A 21,240-nucleotide genomic window follows, 5' to 3' on the forward strand; every position below is an offset into this window, starting at 1 on the left:
CAGTGGGTGTAGGCAGCTCTTGCTGCCATTCACTCCTCTCCTGTTAATTCACATACACCCAGGGTGGTGCGCTGCAGTTGAAAGCACATCTGGGGCTGCTGGATCACATCAAGGAAAAATACATGGGAGTGTTTTACAGCAGCTTTTCTCACTGTTTGTCCCCCACCACACCACTTTGCACGGTCCACCTGTTGGATATACCACCAGAAGTGACTGGTGATGATGTCATCACCCGTTACTTCCAGACTGGGAGGCCAGACGAAACATGACAAGCACCAGAAAAAGGCTCTTTGTGGGCAGGAAAGCTTTTTTGAGCAGGCCCAAAGTGCAGGCTGGAGCTCTGCCTGCTGAGCTGGGCCTCCCACCGCTGTTCGTTGCACTGTGTTGCTGGTTGCGCTGCCAGGTGGTGGGGGTCTGGGGGTCCTGCAAGTACCAGCGGGCGCCACCTTGAGTACCACTGGTTGGGAAAGGCCGCTCTACAGTCCTGTACATCCTTTTCCAGCATGTATTTCCTCCCCCAACCTCAGATGGAGCCCCTTTGATCTCCTGCCCCTCCATAGCAGGGCTTGCAGTGGCGTAGCTAGAGGGGGGCGATGCGCTCAGTTGGGCGTGGAGCCTCCCCCAGCTGCTTAGCGCACCGCCCTCCCTCTAGCTACGCCACTGGTACGCCCTCTAGCTACGCCTGGAACGTGGGCGCGCAGGCTCCGCGGGGCAGGGACCTGCCGGCTCCCGGGGCGTGGCAGCATCGGCTGGAGGCGGAGGCAGCGCGGCCGGAGCCGTTTCCTGCACAGCGGCGCGGCGATCGCACGAGGCTGGGTGGGACTCGGCGCGCTGCTCCGCTCCAGCCAGTTGCTGCTGCCGCTGTCGCGGGCGGGTGGAGGCTGCGCCTGGTCTCGCCGCGATCGCAGGCTGCTGGTGCTGCGGGACTCCCCGGGTGAGCTGCCAGGAGAAGCCTCGCCAGGTAAGGCGCCCGGACGGGCCCCCGCTGCAGCCCCCGGCCTCGAGCCGGCTCCTGCGGGGCGCTCCCTCCAGCCGCAGCTCGGGATCGTGCCGGGCGGAGGGGAGGGGAGGCGCTCCCTTCCAGTGGCGTAGCCGGAGGGGGGCAAAGCTCTAAGTTCGGTAGGGAGCCCCACCCATGCCTCCTTTGGGCTCCCCCCGCCCGGAATGGCTCCGAGGGGGAGGGACCCCTTGCGCGCTGCGGTGAGGTTCCCTGCAAAACGTAGTGCTTTGCTCCCCTCTGGCTACGCCACTGCTTTGCCCCCCCCAGCTACGCCACTTTTTGCAGCTGCCGGCACATGAATTCGATGCTCCCCGCCCGGGAGTCGCTCGCAGGGGCCGCGATGCATGTGTGGGGCAGCCGCCCCTTCGTGCTCCAGCAGTCGGGGAGGGGTCCTTCGTAGTTCTTTGTTCCTGGCTATGGACAGTCAGGGCAATGCCAGGTTTGCCATCTCTTCCCTCCCATGTCTAATAATGGGGGGGGTCTGTCTGTCAGATGAACTTGGTGGGGGGAGCTGATGAGCCCACCCAGGGTTAACGCAAGAAAGAAAGGAGCTTTGTGTCTCCTTGCAAACTGTGGCCCCCTCTAACTGGGCAGGCTGGCTTTTGGTCAAGAGGTAGCTCCATCCTGACCTCTTGCATTTCCCCAGATGAGCAGACCCTAATAGGTGGTCTTCTTGGCCTCATGGCAGAGGGAATGGAGAAGAGATCTCCTTTCCACAGGCACCATGTGTGCCAAGCGCCCAAGAAACACATTGCCCAGAAGGGAGGTTTGGGGTGGCATTTGAACTGCATGTACAGATGCACATCTGTGGGCATTGAATGGAGCAGGTTTGTCCTCTCCCCGCCCCGGTCATAAAATGGACTGTTGGGTTCTGGAATCCAATAACAGCTGGGGGGGCAAGAGGTGGTGGACCAAATAGGTTCAGACTCTGCTAACAAAGATCAAATTCAGTTTAGTGTACTGTGTAGACTGCCTGTTAATCTGGGATAAATGGAATCTGGCATTCCTGGCTTTGTGTGTGTGTTAAAGCTAGAGATCAGCTTTTTCACCAGTGGCCCCCCTCCTAACACCCACACCTGACCACCTCTCAGAAGAAACAGACAAGCCTGACATGACCACTTGTTTCATTTCAGGAGATGATTTGACCCAGGTCAATGATGTAAAAGTTATTTTCATGCAGATGACTTTGATGTTGGCTCTTAAAAATAAAAACCCGATTGCAGCCTAGCAGAGGAATGGGATGTAGCCCTAAAGCATCTTTTGCGTTCAAGAATCTGAGAAGCGGAAAAGCAGCCCAACCAGCTACAGAGCTGTCTGTGTATCTGTTCAGACTGTGTGAGACTTGATTTGCTGGGTGATGCAAACAGGTCTGCTAAAGAGAAAAATGAAACGGGAAGACGCTTCCTTTCAACCTTGGGTGGGCATTCAGTCATATTTATTAGGAAGCAGAGCTGATGTGTCCCCCCTCCTCTTTTTTTCCTTTGGCTTCCCACATTAGTCATGCGTTCATAGAGCATCACAACCTATAACAGTTAATGGTCCTTTGCATTTAGGTACATAAGTAATCATTGGGCAAAGGTACCTGTTGTCTCTGTCCCCTAGGATCATTTCTAATGGCTTTTTATTCTTTCCGTGTTCTGTTGAAAGAGCTGGCATCAAACCCACTTCTGTCTCTTCAGTGATTCCCTGGCTAGCTTTCAGATTTGCTGGTACCTTAAGACAATAGGAAAACGTACCTAGATTTTTTGGGATCTCTTTTGAAAGTAATCCATTATGGAAGAGCAGGCTGAGCTGAAAGATCAACCTGTATTTCTTTGGGAGGGGGACTCTGGTGGGGGGGGAGTTGGTGTAGGATTCTATGGATCTTAAAACAGCAACATCTGTCTCCTGATTTCAGTGGGCATTGGTGCCATGATGGGCTGCACCACGCCCACCCTTTCTATTAACTGGATTTCACTGAATTCTCATATGTTAATCCTCTTTTCTGCCATATGGCTATAGACTGAACTGAAATACAATTGATTTACTCAGCGATGATGTAGAAAGCTACTTGGCTTTTTTTTCGCTTTCCCTGTGGCTTTGTGTCTCCTCCATAGGTGTGGCAGGCTGCAAATCCCTCCATCATAGAAAAAATACAGCCACAGAGCACATGATAGGAGCTTATCAAGCTACAAGTGTTATGGATGCAGAAAGGGGGAAAGCTTTCCTCCTGCATGTCTCATCATACTTCAAGTCAGGGTCATCTACGGAAACGGATTCTCAGTAGACTCAGCTGTGAGAAAACACTGTGATTAAGAACATAAGAACATAAGAACAGCCCCACTGGATCAGGCCATAGGCCCATCTAGTCCAGCTTCCTGTATCTCACAGCGGCCCACCAAATGCCCCAGGGAGCACACCAGATAACAAGAGACCTCATCCTGGTGCTCTCCCCTACATCTGGCATTCTGACTTAACCCATTCCTAAAATCAGGAGGTTGCGCATACACATCATGGCTTGTACCCCATAATGGATTTTTCCTCCAGAAACTCGTCCAATCCCCTTTTAAAGGCGTCTAGGCTAGACGCCAGCACCACATCCTGTGGCAAGGAGTTCCACAGACCGACCACACGCTGAGTAAAGAAATATTTTCTTTTGTCTGTCCTAACCCGCCCAACACTCAATTTTAGTGGATGTCCCCTGGTTCTGGTATTATGTGAGAGTGTAAAGAGCATCTCCCTATCCACTCTGTCCATCCCCTGCATAATTTTGTATGTCTCAATCATGTCCCCCCTCAAGCGTCTCTTTTCTAGGCTGAAGAGGCCCAAACGCCGTAGCCTTTCCTCATAAGGAAGGTGCCCCAGCCCCGTAATCATCTTAGTCGCTCTCTTTTGCACCTTTTCCATTTCCACTATGTCTTTTTTGAGATGCGGCGACCAGAACTGGACACAATACTCCAGGTGTGGCCTTACCATCGATTTGTACAACGGCATTATAATACTAACCGTTTTGTTCTCAATACCCTTCCTAATGATCCCAAGCATAGAATTGGCCTTCTTCACTGCCGCCGCACATTGGGTCGACACTTTCATCGACCTGTCCACCACCACCCCAAGATCTCTCTCCTGATCTGTCACAGACAGCTCAGAACCCATCAGCCTATATCTAAAGTTTTGATTTTTTGCCCCAATGTGCATGACTTTACACTTACTGACATTGAAGCGCATCTGCCATTTTGCTGCCCATTCTGCCAGTCTGGAGAGATCCTTCTGGAGCTCCTCACAATCACTTCTGGTCTTTACCACTCGGAAAAGTTTGGTGTCGTCTGCAAACTTAGCCACTTCACTGCTCAACCCTGTCTCCAGGTCATTTATGAAGAGGTTGAAAAGCACCGGTCCCAGGACAGATCCTTGGGGCACACCGCTTTTCACCTCTCTCCATTGTGAAAATTGCCCATTGACACCCACTCTCTGCTTCCTGGCCTCCAACCAGTTCTCAATCCACGAGAGGACCTGTCCTCTAATTCCCTGACTGTGGAGTTTTTTCAGTAGCCTTTGGTGAGGGACCGTGTCAAACGCCTTCTGAAAGTCCAGATATATAATGTCCACGGGTTCTCCCGCATCCACATGCCTGTTGACTTTTTCAAAGAATTCTATAAGGTTTGTGAGGCAAGACTTACCCTTACAGAAGCCATGCTGACTCTCCCTCAGCAAGGCCTGTTCATCTATGTGTTTTGAGATCCTATCTTTGATGAGGCATTCCACCATCTTACCCGGTATAGATGTTAGGCTGACCGGCCTATAGTTTCCCGGGTCCCCCCTCTTTCCCTTTTTAAAAATAGGCGTGACATTTGCTATCCTCCAATCTTCTGGCACCATGGCCGTTTTGAGGGACAAGTTGCATACCTTAGTCAAGAGATCTGCAACTTCATTCTTCAATTCCTTAATAACCCTTGGGTGGATGCCATCAGGGCCCGGTGACTTATTGATCTTTAATTTATCAATGAGGTCTGAAACATCTTCTCTTTTAACCTCTATCTGACTTAACTCCTCGGTCAGGAGGGGCCGTTCGGGCAGCGGTATCTGCCCGAGGTCTTCTGCCGTGAAGACAGATGCAAAGAACTCATTTAATTTCTCTGCCATCTCTAAGTCTCCTTTTATCTCCCCTTTCCCTCCCTCACCATCCAGAGGGCCAACCGCTTCTCTGGCGGGTTTCCTGCTTCTAACATATTTGAAGAAGCTTTTATTATTCCCCTTAATGTTGCTGGCCATGCGTTCCTCATAGTCTCGCTTGGCCTCCCCTATCACCTTCTTACATTTCTTTTGCCACAGTTTATGTTCCTTTTTATTCTCTTCATTAGGGCAAGACTTCCATTTATGGAAGGAAGCTTCCTTGCCCTTCACAGCCTCTCTAACTTGGCTGGTTAGCCATGCGGGCACCCTCCTGGATTTAGTGGAACCCTTCTTTCTTTGCGGTATACACCTCTGCTGGGCCTCTATTACTGTTGTTCCATTAGCTTGATGGAATTGGCTACACAGGTTGCGGGGATGCCCATTAATTAAGCCTGTTCAGGACCTGCAGCTGCTGACTGAGGTAGTAGAAACCTCTGGTGCTAGAACAGATCATGCTGTTTCAGACTCCAGGTAGGAGATGCTGTTATTTTAATATCTCCCTCCTCACCACATTTTAAAGATATCCTCCTTGGGCAGAGAAAAATAGCACTTTGGGGACAAGGGTTTAAGCCCAGCCCACTCCCTGCTGTGCCAGTTTCTCTTAGCAAGAGGGTGTTCTGTATTTTTAACTCGGGGGACCATGCCAGTTACGTGGTTCACCAGCTGCAGCCTGCTGGGATACAGCCCATTGTCCCATCTCAGGAGACCTTCATCTCACTCCATAGCATGTGTCAATCAGATTTTAAAAGGGGAGAAAACAAATTTCAGAGGGGAAGGTGGATCTGTCCATGGGGAAAAACTAGACTGCTTCTTTTGGATGCTTGTTTCAATGCTGGAGTGCTGGCAAGTGCACATGCTGGCAAGGCAGCTCCTTGGCTAAATGACCTGTAGTTTCTAGAGACTAGGAGGCACAGCGGGTAAGGATTCAGTGCCTGGTGCAGGCTTAACAGTACCTGATGTGCAAATAGATTTGCTATGTACCCATTTTCTGATTATGTCCATGTGCATCGGATGCACATTTTAGGAGCCAAAGCGTTCAGAGTTAAGCTGGAAACTGGATCCTGTTTGCAGTTTCCAATGCAATAAACGACCATTATGGTGTGCAGTTTTATTGTATCTTGCCCTGAAAACAACCATGCAAGTTTGATTGCTGTTATTCTCATTTAACAGTTGGGAAAACAGAGTAGTGACTTGTCTAAAATCAACCAATGAATCTATGGCAGAGGTGTGGCAAACCCTGCTCTTTGTGCTGACCGCCCCCCCTCCCATGATCACTCTAGCTTTTAGGAAGTAAGAGGACCAGTCTTGAGGTGGTTCAGAATTTGGGAATGGGGCTGTGTCAGAGAGCATCAAGCTAGTATCATTCTGATACCCGTGCAGGGAGTTTGCACCAGTGACCACATCTGACAGTTGTCTAGATCTCCTCCAAAAAGCACATAGCTGCGATGGGATACTGATCTGGAACAATTGCACACACATTGAAAGTTGGGTGCCCAGGGATCCAAACTCACCCAAGCTTTGGAGTGCTTTACAATCTGTTTTGGTTTTACCGACCCTGAACAGTTTGGTGTCATCTGCAAACTTGGTCATGTTGCTGTTTACCCCAGACTGGAGATCAAGTATCGTAGCAAAACAAAGATGTGGATCAGTACCTAAGACACTCCAAAAGGATCTCTCCAAATTGGATGGGCAACTAAATGGCAAACTCAGTTCATTGTCAGCACATGTAAAGTGAAGCATGAGGGGGCAAGGGTGGATCCAAGGGGGGCCATGGCTGTGTGCCCCCCCCCAAAAAAAACTAATGCCAGAGGAAAAAGGATCTACTGGGACACAAAACAGTCCAAGCATGACCAGGAGCCCAGGTCTACCTGCCTGGAAGAGGCGGCAAGGGAGCCCAGGTCTACCTGCCCAGCGAACCTCAGCCATGGAGGCCAGTTCATCTGGGAGCACTGGTCTACCCAGCTGGTAGATCTGGGTTCTGAGTCCAAGCTGGAGCCTCAGGTTTACCCACCCAGCGAACCTCAGCCACGGAGGACATTAAGTTCGGTCCGCGGCCCATGTCTACCTGCCTGGTTGTCATGGGCTCTGGAGTTGGTAGTGCTCATGGCCATCCCCAAAATACAAACACTGGATCCGCCCCTGCATGGGGGTGAAAACTCCTGGCTTCACGTACACGCTGATGGGGTCTGAGCCGTCAGTGACGAACCAGCAAGGAGGCATCGTGGAGAGATCCATGAAGACCTAGTGTCCAGCAGCAGTAAACAGGGTAAAATCCATGCTTGGGGTCATTGAGAAAGGGATTGAGAGACTGCTATATACAAATATAGCCAGTGAGAGATAATGCCCATATATAAATCTGTGATATGGCCACAGTTCAAAAAGGGTATCACAGAACTGGAACATGTGCACAAGGGGGCAGAGCACCTTTCTTATGAGGTAAAACTATAGTATTCAGAACTTCTTTGCTTGGAAAATATGATTACGAGAGGACAAGACTGAGACCTGTAAAATCATGCATGGTGTGAGGAGAGCAAAGTTTTTCTTTCTCTCTCTTGCAGTGCTACAACCAGGCATCATTCATGGAAGCGGGTAGGTGAGAGATTTAGGATGAACCAAAGGAGGTCCTTCTTCACACAGCTCATATACTGTCAGGAATTCATTGCAACAAGGTGTGGTGGTGGCCACTAGCGTGGATAGCTTTAAAGCATGATTGGACGGATTAGTGGAGGACAGGTCCATCAATGGCTTCTAGCCATGATGGTTATGCAATGCCTCTAGGTAGGCTCTGAATGCTAGTTGTAGGGGAGCAGGTGGGAGAGAAGGGTGCCTTTCTCCCCTGCTAGTCAGCTTCCCAGAGGTAGCTTCCTGGGTGACCTTGGGCCAGTCACTTTCTCTCAGCAGCAACAGTTACCCTGCACATCCCTGATCTCGTCTAATCTTGGAAGCTAAGCAGGGTCAGGCCTGGTTAGTACTTGGATGGGAGACCGCCTGGGAATACCGGGTGCAGTAGGCTTATACCATAGTCTTTCGAGACTGAAGGTTGCCAACCAACCTACCTCACAGGGTTGTTGTGAGGACAAAAGGAGGGGAGCAGCTGTGTACACAGTCCTGAGCTCTTTGGAGGAAGGGCGGTAGAAAAACGTGAAAAATAAAAAAATAGAGCAGGATACGAGACTAGATGGGGCCCTTGGGCCTGATCTGCAGGGCTTTTCTCACATTATGTTATGATTTGAGGCAGTTTAGAGCTAATTTACACCTCCAAACTGGCAAGCTCCGTATGTGGTTATATGCAGACATGCGCAGCATTCAGCACACAAGGGAAGTGGTTCACCACATGCCCAGCTCACAATGCGAAGCCGCACCTGCAGCATTCAGCCCTCTCTTGGTTCTCTGTGAAAGGGTGCGAGAGCCCAAGCAGAATGTGGCTCCCACCAAGACAGCTGTGATGCCACTCGAGGCTGGTAGCGGATCTGGCCCAGAGCTCGGTCTGTGGAGTTGAGAGGGCTGAAGCAGGGGGAGACTGCGAGTGCTGCAAGGGAAAGTAGGTCCATGAGAGAAAACATGGGGGCAGTGCAAGCCAACCAGACTATTGTTTCCCCTGGACATAAACACTCTGGACAAGACAGTGGCTCATCTATAGGGGCGGCAGAGCAGTAAGTACTGCAGGTGCTGTAGCCTGTTGTGTAAGCAGGCCCCTCCCACTCCCCATCAGAGCCATTCTGGGCAGCAATGACAATGCGCAGAAGTGAAATGGGACCAGGACTGAGGAGAGCTAGGTTCAAATCCCTGCTCAGACATTAAGCTTACTGGGTGCTGTGGGATACTCGTACAGTACTCTCTTGGCCTCTCCCACCTCACAGGGTTGTTGTGAAGAGAAGAGATTTAACATACCTTCCAGCATTTCAAAAGCGAAATCAGGGACAGTCTTAAGTACTTCGAACACTCATAAGAACAGCCTCACTGGAACAGGCCAGAGGCCCATCCAGTCCAACTTTCTGTACCTCACAGCGGCCCACCAAATGCCCCAGGGAGCACACCAGATCACAAGAGACCAGCATCCTGGTGCATTCCCATGCATCTGGCATTCTGACATAACCCATTTCTAGAATCAGGAGGTGGCGCGTACACATCATGGCTTGTAACCCGTAACGGATTTTTCCTCCAGAAACCTGTCCAATCCCCTTTTAAAGGCAGCCAGGCCAGATGCTATCACTACATCCTGTGGCAAGGAGTTCCACAGACCAACCACATGCTGAGTAAATAAATATTTTCTTTTGTCTGTCCTAACCCTCCCAACACTCAATTTTAGTGGATGTCCCCTGATTCTGGTGTTATGTGAGAGTGTAAAGAGCATCTCTCTAGCTACTTTCTCTTTCCCGTACTTAATTTTGCATGTCTCAGTCATGTCCCCCCTCAGGCGTCTCTTTTCTAGGCTGAAGAGGCCCAAATGCCATAGCCTTTTCTCATAAGGAAGGTGCCCCAGCCCGGTAATCATCCTAGTCGCTCTCTTTTGCACCTTTTCCATTTCCACTATATCCTTTTTGAGATGTGGTGACCAGAACTGGACACAATACTCCAGGTGTGTCCTTACCATCAATTTGTACAATGGCATTATAATATTAGCCGTTTTGTTCTCAATACCTTTTCTAATGATCCCAGGCATAGAACTTGGCCGTCTTTACTGCCGCCGCACATTGGGTCGACACTTTTCATCGACCTGTCCACCACCACCCCAAGATCTCTCTCCTGATCTGTCACAGACAGGTCAGAACCCATCAGCCTATATGTGAAGTTTTTTTCCCCAATGTGCATGACTTTACAGTTACTGACATTGAAACACATCTGCCATTTTGCTGCCCATTCTGCCAGTTTGGAGAGATCCTTCTGGAGCTCCTCACAATCACTTCTGGTCTTCACCACTCAGAAAAGTTTGGTGTTGTCTGCAAACTTAGCCACTTCACTGCTCAACCCTGTCTCCAGGTCATTTATGAAGAGGTTGAAGAGCACCGGTCCCAGGACAGATCCTTGGGGCACACCGCTTTTCACCTCTCTCCATTGTGAAAATTGCCCATTGACACCCACTCTCTGTTTCCTGGTCTTCAACCAGTTCTCAATCCATGAGAGGACCTGCCCTCTAATTCCCTGACTGTGGAGTTTTTTCAACAACCTTTGGTGAGGTACCATGTCAAATGCCTTCTGAAAGTCCAGATATATAATGTCCATGGGTTCTCCTGCATCCACATGCCTGTTGACCTTTTCAAAGAATTCTATAGGGTTTGTGAGGCAAGACTTACCGTTACAGAAGCCATGCTGACTCTCCCTCAGCAAGACGTGTTGGTCTATGTGTTTTGAGATTCTATCTTTGATAAGGCATTGCACCATCTTACCCGGTATAGATGTCAGGCTGACCAGCCTATAGTTTCCCGGGTCCCCCCTCTTTCCCTTTTTAAAGATCAGCGTGACATTTGCTATCCTCCAATCTTCTGGCACCATGGCCGTTTTGAGGGACAAGTTGCATATTTTAGTCAAGAGATCAGCAACTTCATTCTTCAGTTCCTTAATAACACTTGGGTGGATGCCATCAGGGCCCTGTGACTTATTGATCTTTAATTTATCAATAAGGTCTGAAATCTTCTGTTTCAACCTCTATGTGACTTAATTCCTTGTTCAGGAGGGGCCGTTTGGGCAGCGGTATTTGCCCGAGATCTTCTGCCATGAAGAAAGATGCAAAGAACTCATTTAATTTCTCTGCCATCTCTAAGTCTCCTTTTATCTCCCCTTTCCCTCCCTCACCATCCAGAGGGCCAACTGCTTCTCTGGCGGGTTTCCTGCTTCTAACATATTTGAAGAAGCTTTTATTATTCCCCTTAATGTTGCTGGCCATGCGTTCCTCATAGTCTCGCTTGGCCTCCCGTATCACCTTCTTACATTTCTTTTGCCACAGTTTATGTTCCTTTTTATTCTCCTCATGAGGGCAAGACTTCCATTTACGGAAGGAAGCTTCCTTGCCCTTTACGGCCTCTCTAACTTGGCTGGTTAGCCATGCGGGGACCCTCCTGGACTTAGTGGAGCCCTTTTTCCTTTCAGGTATACACTTCCGCTGGGCCTCTATTACTGTTGATTTGAGCAACCTCCATGGACTCTGTAGAGATTGGACTCTTTTTACCTTCCCTTTCAACCTCCTTCTAACCAGCCTCCTCATTTGAGGGAAGTCTGCTCGTCGGAAGTCCAGGGTTTCTGTGAGAGATTTGCCCAGTATTCTTTCCCCAACATGCATGTCGAAACGAATTGCAGCACAATCATTGTTCCCCATCAGCTCAGTAACACTGACGTCTCTAACCAGGTCCTGAGTACTGCACATAAGAACAGCCCCACTGGATCAGGCCATAGGCCCATCTAGTCCAGCTTCCTGTATTTCACAGAGGCCCACCAAATGCCCCAGGGAGCACACCAGATCACAAGAGATCTCATCCTGGTGCCCTCCCTTGCATCTGGCATTCTGACATAGCCCATTTCTAAAATCAGGAGGTTGTGCATACACATCATGGCTTGTACCCCGTAATGGATTTTTCCTCCAGAAACTTGTCCAATCCCCTTTTAAAGGCGTCCAGGCTAGACGCCAGCATCACATCCTGTGGCAAGGAGTTCCACAGACCGACCACACGCTGAGTAAAGAAATATTTTCTTTTGTCTGTCCTAACCCGCCCAACACTCAATTTTAGTGGCTGTCCCCTGGTTCTGGTATTATGTGAGAGTGTAAAGAGCATCTCCCTATCCACTCTGTCCATCCCCTGCATAATTTTGTATGTCTCAATCATGTCCCCCCTCAGGCGTCTCTTTTCTAGGCTGAAGAGGCCCAAACGCCGTAGCCTTTCCTCATAATGAAGGTGCCCCAGCCCCGTAATCATTTTAGTCGCTCTCTTTTGCACCTTTTCCATTTCCACTATGTCTTTTTTGAGATGCGGCGACCAGAACTGGACACAATATTAAATCCAGAGTCACCTGTCCTCTGGTGGGCTTCATGACTAGCTGCTCCAAGGCATAGTCATTTAGCATGTCAAGGAATCTGGTCTCTTTTTTGTGACCAGAACACAAATTGACCCAGTCAATATGAGGCTATTTGAAGTCCCCCATGATTACAACCCTGTTCCTCCTTGTCAGCTCCCTGATCTGTTTCCTCATTTCAAGGTCCCCTTCCAGTTTCTGGTTCGGAGGATGATAGTACACCCCCAGTATTACATCACTCCTCAGGCCTTGTAATTTAACCCATAGAGATTCTATGGAGTCAGACCCACCTTCATTCTCTACTTTGCTGGATTCTTTTCCTTCCTTAACATAAATGGCCACCCCACCTCCAACATGCCCCTCCCTGTCCTTCCTGTAGAGTTTATAGCCCAGGATTGTGGTATCCCACTGATTCTCCACATTCCACCAGGTTTCTGTTATGCCCACTATGTCAATGTTTTCCCACCAGACATTCCAGTTCTCCCATCTTTGCTCGGGCATTTGCATAAAAGCATTTGTACACGGAATGCCCTAGGATGGGCTGCTTATTCGCTCCTTTGTCCCCGCATCCTCTCATTGTGCCAAACCGTCTATCACATCCCATCACGCTACCTTTGCCAATTTCTTCTCCTACCCTGCCTTTGTCTTGTTGTTCTCTAACCTCCCCATCCTCGTCCCATAGGGATGAGGAGTCCCGAACCGGATGCCCCTCGGCTCCTGTCGGCCTTTCCCCAGGGATCAGTTTAAAAGCTGCTCTGCCATCTTTTTAATGTTATGTGCCAGCAGTCTGGTTCCATTCTGGTTCAAGTGAAGCCCGTCCCTCTTGTACAGGCCCCGCTTGTCCCAAAACGTTCCCCAGTGCCTAATGAATCTAAACCCCTCCTCCCTACACCACCGTCTCATCCACGCATTGAGACCCCTGATCTCCGCCTGTCTGGCTGGCCCTGTGAGTGGAACAGGTAGCACTTCAGAGAACGCTACCTTTCAGGTCCTAGCTTTCAGCTTCCTACCTAGGACTACCTACCTAAGAACTTCCTACCTAAGACTCCTTGTTTTGCACCAAGGATCGCTGCCTGAGTCCCCTTCTCCTCCCAATCCATCCCATTTTCCACTGCTGAATGCTTTCCACATGAACAAAGTGCTTATTCTGTAGCAGCCTGTCCTGCCCTCTGATGTGGGCATGTTAGAAAATGGACCATTACAGCTTCCTTTTAAAATTTTTTAGAGTGTTTAAGGGGTATTTAATCTCACGGCAGACTTAGCATAGCGAATGGGGATGCAAAGCACTAAGTTTGGCAGGTGCCTGGATTCGCCGCACAAGCAAAACAGGCGTTTTGCTCTTGCCTCCAGGAATGGCTCCAAAGGGGAGAGGGAGGGGCCTGCTTCCAGGGCGCATTCAGGCACCTGCAAAACTTAATGCTTTGCACTTCCTCTAGCTCACCACTGCCTAGTTGTACTTCTAGAACAGTTGCAAGTTGAAAACATTCAGCCCACATTTACTCCTTGGTGTAGGTGGCAGTTGGAGGCAGGTGATGGGATACTGGTTCACTCTGGCGTGTCATTTTATACTGCTTGAAATTGTTCAGGGGTTTGTTTTACTACCGTTAATTGTTTTTAGTGTTGTGATTTTAAGATTATTGGTCTTGTTTGTATCTGTACACAACGTTACATTTGTAAAAAGAGGGGCTATAGAGTTACAGAAATGTGTAAACACACGAACAATTTTTCTTTTAAAGCCTCAGATCCCTACAACCTCTTCCGCAGGCGAAATGGGGGTGGTAGTTTACCAGGTAGGTAATAGAAAAGAGTGACTGCACTGGTCAACGGGGCAGCTCATCCCACTGGAGAAAGTTCATCTCCTTCCTGGGAGTTCAGGGTAGCAAACAGGAGGTTGATCCAGTGCACTTTGATAATACCCGCTTGTGTCACCTGAGCTCTTTGGGGAATGCGCAAGTCATGGTTTCTCAGTGGAGTAGGCTGGTCCCGAGAGAATGAACTCTCTGGGTCTTGCAAATTCTGCCTCCTCAGTCTGCCCTGAAAGTGTGCTGTGGAGTGCTGGGATGACTTATTCAGAAGGCAGTTATAAAGGGATCTTTCTAATGGCGCACAGATCTCTGTATCATGAAATTACTTCATCCCAGCTCTGGGGAGTTGGTGCCAGCAGCCCTCTGCTCCATTGTTCTCTGTGAAATAAGTGACACGAAGACTTCTTAGCCCTGTCGCCAATGCTGACCGTCTTCACTTGGGCTATGAAGGGGGGAATGATACTGCCATTTAAAGACATGGCACACAAGCACCTCTCTGTCTGATCACAGTTCTTGTGGCAGCAGCTTTTACGGGCGAGAGCCCTCTTTGTGCCATTGATGGCATGCATGAGCTCTTGTCCACGGAACCTTCTGCCACAAGAAATCCTTTCTGGCACCGCAAGACTCCTCCATTTCTGGCTGCAAAAGGCTACCTTGGATCTAGGAGGTTTGGACCCAGAAAAAAATGAGCGCTGAGGATGCCTTTCCCAGTGTTGCTCCAGTGCCAAAATAACTGGAAAATCAAGTTGGGGTTTAAGCCCCTATCTTGAGACATATTTACTTGGAAGTTCCATTTTTCTCAAGGTGATGGTCTTCTAGGTAAGCACAAGTGTCTGGTCCTAGAAGTAAGGCCCATTGTGTGGACTGTATCCCCCAGTAAGTTGATCAGAGTGTGGCCCAGGAGTGGTTGTGATAGCAGCAGCCACAGGTTCTGCAAGACAGTTCTGTTTTTCTTCTTCCCTTTGCTTCTGCTTTTGCTGTTATATTCATAACAGGGAGACAGTGTGGTATAGTGGATAGAGCAGAAGAGTCCCCGCTATGTGTTGGGGCCATAGATCAGGAGCAGAATACATGCTTTGCATTCAGAAGGTGCCAGATTGTCACAAGGGCGTCGTATGGCAGGGCTTGGAAGATCTCTGCTGGGCACACTGGAGAGTTGCTGCTCCTTTGGTCCCGGCTGGAGGTTGCATTAAATCCATTGCAATGGCTGGTGTGCCTATGTAGAAGCTATTGGGATAGTAGCTTTGGGGGGGGGGGTTGGTTAGACTCTTGGCCCCTGCTGTAATCCCATTCCCAATCTCCCCTCTGGAAGGGGGTGCCCACTGGTGCCAGTGGGGGAAGGCCAAACATTTTCTGTGCGTGCTGCATCTTGTGTACACACAGGATTGCAGTCTGAGTCCCTGGGTTGTTTTTCAGCTGGTATGGAGGTGGGGCTGATCCCTCCCCTTCCCCTCCAGTGCCAAATTTGGGACCAAAGGGAAAGGCAGGAGAGAGCCAGGATGGTGTAGTGGTTTGGGAGGTGGACTTAGACCTGGGATGATCCAGGTTCAAATCTCCCCTCAGCCACAAAGCATCCTGGGTAACCCTGGGCCAGTCACTTTCTCTCAGCCTCACCTACCTCACAGGGTTGTTGTGAGGACAAGGAGGAGGAGAGAAGCAGCTGTGTAAACCGCTCTGAGCTCTTTGGAGGAAGGGCGGTATAAAAATGTGAATAAATAAAAAAAGGCAGGCAGGCTCCCACCGTTTTCCTCCAGTGAAATAGCCAACACTGGTCTTCCTCTGCAGCTTGAAGTGGGGGGGGGGTCCTTCTCCATGGCTGCCAGCCTGGGGACATCCTCTGGGGCCCAGAGGGCACTGGGACACTCAGCATGGTGGATGGAATGTTGGGCACTTGCACTGTGCTTTGCCCGCTGACTCACGCGGCTCAGTTTTTCCTTCCTGCCCTCGCACCTCTGGGAGCACCTCCACTGAAACCCGATTTTCCAACTGTCCTTAAACAAAGTGAGGAAAAAGCTCCTTGCAGGTAGCAGTGTGTTTTTTAAGTCTCCGGAGACACTGCCAAAGTCTTGCCCCTTTGCGCAAGAGGATTCCCTCGGGCGTGACTCTCTCTCTCGGTGTGGAATCTCAGTGGGCCCCAGTGATGTTTCATAATTGGGCTGTGTCTGTCTCTCTCTCAGGGTGCCGTTGCTCGGGCGGCTACACTGGTTGCCGGTTCTGTTCCGGGCCCAATTCAAGGTGCTAGTTTTGACTTTGAAAGCCCTTTACGGCTTGGGTCCGGGGTATTTGAGGGACCGCCTCCTTCCCTACAATCCGGCCCGTGCTCTTAGATCTTCTGGGGCGGCCCTTTTGACTGTGCCGCCACTAAGAGATGTGAGAGGGGTGGCGGCCAGGAAGAGGGCCTTCTCGGTGGTGGCCCCCGAACTGTGCAATACCCTCCCCTTAGAACTGCTCCCTCGTTGCTAACGTCTCAGCGTGGACTGAAGACCTTTTTATTTCAAAAAGCTTTTAATTGTTGACAGGCTGGCTGCTTTTTAAATGAAAATCCACGGGGTTTGTTTTGTTTTGTTTTTAGCTTTTTAATCATTGTAAATTGTTTTTAACTGTTTTTTATGTTGTATTTTTAAATTGTTTGTTAGGCGCCTTGTGTGCCCGTTGGGTAAAAAGGCGGGGTACAAATTAATAAAATAATAATAATAATAATAAGATAAATCACCATTCAGCCATGAAGCTTCCTGGGTGACTTTGGGCCAGTCACTATCTCTCAGTCTTGCTTACCTCACAGAGATGCTGTGAGGATCAAAGGATGGAAGGAAACGTGTGCACCATCCTGAGCTCCTTGGAGGAAGGGCAGGATAAAAAAGTGGAAAATAAAACATCCTCATGGAAACTAAGAAGAGGCTCCACTAGGGAGGGAGTGGGTTGCAGCTCAGTGGAAGCATTCCAGTTTGCAGGTAGAAGGTCCCAGATTCAGTTTTGACATATCCATCTGTCAAGGCTGAGAGAGAGAGGCTTGGAGAGCTACTGTCAACCTGAGCAAGCAAGAGTGGCCCAGATGGATCCATGGTCTGACTCAGCAGTTTTGAATGTTTTTCTTCTCATGGCACACTGACCTCTTTGGTCTTCCCTATGACCTTCACCTCTTGTGATGTCACTTGAGACGTCCAGGAGACATGCCTGGGTTCTGCTGCTCGGTTTGTAGGGTCAGTAGTAAAGGAAGAGTTTGTCAGCTCTTTTCAACCAGTGTGCTCCCAACTTCTGTGGCACAGCTGGGGACCTTCGACTGGTTGAAAATCACTGACCAAGTCAGCTTCATAAGTTCTGATGAATGTGTGGATGGCGAGGTGGATGCAGTCCTGAACATGTGGATTGTACATGCCATGTCGCCTGCACCAGCTTGTCTAAGGCTTCTTCTTTGGCTGGAGCAAATTGTTTCCTGTACTTGTTTAAGAAAACACACCTGGGCCGTTAAAAACAGCTTAATGGAATCCCAGCTGTATACAAAGGGAGTGTATACAAAGATCTCTCCCTTTCTAAACTATTTACAAATTAATTCATGTTAATTGGATTAGAAAGCTTGGATTTGCATAGTTTTGTCCAGGAATGCAGCAGCTGCCCTGATATATACTCTTCTCTTCCCCCCCCCCCAATTCATAACAGAGCGGCTTATGCAAGCCAAAGCTACCAAGATTACAACCGTTATTGTTCCGGTATGTGCTCTTCGGAAAATAGTGTTCATACTGATTTGGAGGTGGGGGTGCCTGTGTATTTGGGTTTCTATTTTAAAACAATTCAGCCTTAAAAATGGTGGTTGAGGGACCACTTCAAGAAACGAGGGGGGAAAAATGAGTCATTAAAAAAAACAACCTCAAGAAATCCACCCACTCGACTCATGCCGTTGCTATAGCAATTGGGCTCAGCCATGCCAGAGCAGCTTCTCACTTCTCCGAAAGAACCCTGGACTGATTGACACCCCGCAAAGGGGGCTTTTTCCCCAACTCCTGTGTAGGGCAAAAAGCCTCCTGTGAGGCTTCCCTGTCTGCTAGGAGTGGAGGTGTTTGTGGCTACCAGTTTGGGTGAGGTCAGCATGGGTCCTTGCCAATCCACTTGGGGTTGCTCTGAAAAGATGTCAGATGGATGGATGCAGTAGATAGGGAGAGAGAAAAGCCAGGACCTTCACTCAAGGCATAGTGAACTGATGGAACATGCTGCCAGCAGAAGTGGGGATAACCCCTGGTTGAAACAGCTTCTAAGGGAGATTACACAAATGATGGCACCTCCACGTCCAGAGGAGCTTATGCACAACACAAGCATTGCCTGCAGGATCCCTGGCAGCCCCTCCAGGTGAGGAAAGACCCCCTGTTGGAGAACTGCTGCTGCCAGCCTGTGTAGATGGTACTGAGCAGGATGGAGCGGTGGCCTCACTCAGTATCAGGCAGCTTCCTGAGCACGTAGTGTTTTACAAAGACTGAGATGGGTCTCTGTCCCAAGGGGCTTACATTTTGTAATTCAGCAGAGGGAAGGGAAAGATTGGGATGGAAGAAGATGCAGTGATCAGAGTCCTGTGAAGACAAGGGCTGTGCCAAAGGCTTCAACTCTGGACATCTGGTTGGCCACTGGAGCCCAGGCAGAGTGGGAGCCCTGGGCAAAGCATGTTGGCATTTCAGCAGAGGCTCCACTAGCCCTTTCTGTCTGTTTACTCAAATAAATATTCTGTAGTTGTATTCTGTAAACTCAGACAGATACTCCTGGCTGGTGCCACAGAAACCTCCTTAAGTACAGCCATTGTTCAAGTTGGGAGCTGAGGGAGAACCAAACCTATGTGCTGTTTTCGGATTCATCTTCCTTACTGCCATTAGAACCCCCCTGCTTCAAATCCAGGGCTAATCCGAGTGTGTGACAGGATTAACAACCTGGGCTCTGGAGGGACTCTCCGCCCCCCCTCTTTCACTTTGTTTCCAGAACCTTCATGGCTTGGTCCTCTCCTCGGTGGTCCAAGGCTAAGAACATAAGAACAGCCCCACTGGATCAGGCCATAGGCCCATCTAGTCCAGCTTCCTGTATCTCACAGCGGCCCACCAAATGCCCCAGGGAGCACACCAGATCACAAGAGACCTCATCCTGGTGCCCTCCCTTGCATCTGGCCTTCTGACATAGCCCATTTCTAAAATCAGGAGGTTGCACATACACATCATGGCTTGTAACCCGGAATGGATTTTTCCTCCAGAAATTTGTCCAATCCCCTTTTAAAGGCGTCCAGGCCAGATGCCGTCACCACTTGCTGTGGCAAGGAGTTCCACAGACCGACCACACGCTGAGTAAAGAAACATTTTCTTTTGTCTGTCCTAACTCTCCCAACACTCAATTTTAGTGGATGTCCCCTGGTTCTGTTATGTAGAGCATCTCTCTATCCACTTTATCCTTCCCCTGCATAATTTTGTATGTCTCAATCATGTCCCCCCTCAGGCGTCTCTTTTCTAGGCTGAAGAGGCCCAAACGCTGTAGCCTTTCCTCATAAGGAAGGTGCCCCAGCCCCGTAATCATCTTAGTTGCTCTCTTTTGCACCTGTTCCATTTCCACTATGTCCTTTTTGAGATGTGGCGACCAGAACTGGACACAATACTCCAGGTGTGGCCTTACCATCGATTTGTCTGCAGGCACCTGACTCAGTAGTCTTGCTCCTGGTCTGGCTGCTGGCAATGCTGGGTGGCAGACCTCCTACATATTCCACGCCCCTTAGTTTCATTTGAGAAAGATGATTTAGTAAATTCCTCTGATCCATGTTTGGTTTAGCCCTTCTTCTAAGCAAGAGTTCAGGGACGTCCTTCCAAAGCAGAAGCAATTGACTCAAAATACAAGTGGTTACAAGATACTTTACAAACCTTCATTTGGCCACAAAACTCTTGGAAGCCCAGGCAAAAAAGGGTTAACCAGGACCCCTAAGTATGAGTGATCCCACCTGGGGCTAAACCGAAGAATGCAAGTGTTCTGGCAGGAATGCAACCCACTTCCTCCCAAGTGAACTGGGTCAAGGCAGGTAATCAGTAGAACAGAAATAGGAGAAGTTTATGAAAAAGCTGAATGAACAAAACAATCCAAAGGGGGATGAAGCAGAATGAAAGCATAGCATGAATTTTAAAAAACTGATGTCTTCAAAAGGAGAGTGTTTGACCCAGGTTGGCAAGGAGATTAAAATGCAAAATAGAGACATTCCCTGGTGTAGAGGACTGACTATTGTCCTCTTTTGTCATTCCTGATCTTCCAATGTTCTTGTACTCACAATGCAGCAGTGGCCACTGTTACCCTGCACATCCCTGATCTTGGAAGCTAAGCAGGGTCAGGCCTGGTTAGTACTGGGATGGGAGAACGCCTGGGAATACCGGGTGCTGTAGGCTTATACCATAGTCTTTCGAGACTGAAGGTTGCTAACCAGACACTTAAGTCCCCTTGTGTGTGACCCAGAGGCAGTGATGCTGTGGGTTCATCCGCCTGAATGGTTCACTGCAAACTGGGGGCATCCCTGCCTGCGCCTTGTCCTGGTCAGGTGGGCTTGAATGCCCAGCCAGATGTTGCAGGCCAATCTCAACAGGGAGACTGACCTGGGTCTGCTGTATGGGGAACCCAGAGGATGAGCAGCGCACAAAATGACTTGGCAGCTTCTGCCACGTGGCCTTTCTGGGATGCCACTGAAAGCAATTCAGAACAATGGCTGTTGAAGCAGGATATCCCTGGAGCCTTTATAGTGCACTTAAGGTATCACAGAAACCTGGGGAGGGGGGGAGTTAGAAGGACTCAAAGATGGACAAAAACTAGAAAAAGATCAGGAGTGTTCACCTCCACTACACTTAAAATACGCCTTTCTCACTCAGAGTCCTCTGAGTGTTCTTGTCTTTTACACCTTGATTTTATTCAGCTGTCACTGTTGTGATAAAGATTCTGCAAATGGAGCAGTGCGAGCTTAGGTCAGGCACTGGCCAGGCCAATCGCATTTTTAAGTACCCAAAGGGATCTTGTTGGAACTTCGCATCACGAGCCAGCAGACAATGGAACACCAGGCCATTTGAGTCAGTGGGTTTTGAGAATGTGCGAAATCACAGCCAGGAGCTGGTTCTGAAACAATAGAGGATCTATGACCTGTTGGAGAGGCTAAAATTAGATGCAGGACTGGAGGAGCTGGTCAAGGCTACACAAAGGTTCTTTGTTCCTTTCGGCTGACGTTTTGCTCACCAGCCCCCTGGGCTGAAGTGGGTTTCCTTAAATGGCTTTTCTCAGTCCAGTTTT

At 49.4% G+C, this 21,240-nt stretch overlaps 1 protein-coding gene across 1 annotated transcript in view; it reads left to right on the forward strand.

Annotated features, from left to right (window-relative positions):
- Positions 1–829: 829 nt before the first annotated feature.
- Positions 830–21,240, forward strand: part of GNG2 (G protein subunit gamma 2) — a 65,532-nt gene continuing 45,121 nt past the window's right edge. The window contains exon 1 of the mRNA XM_066610692.1: positions 830–961. The gene's annotated coding sequence lies outside the window, so the exon portion shown is untranslated. The remainder of the gene's footprint in view (positions 962–21,240) is intronic.

The sequence above is a fragment of the Tiliqua scincoides genome, chromosome 1 (assembly GCF_035046505.1).
Source record: "Tiliqua scincoides isolate rTilSci1 chromosome 1, rTilSci1.hap2, whole genome shotgun sequence".
In the NCBI taxonomy this organism is placed as follows: Eukaryota; Metazoa; Chordata; class Lepidosauria; order Squamata; family Scincidae; genus Tiliqua; species Tiliqua scincoides.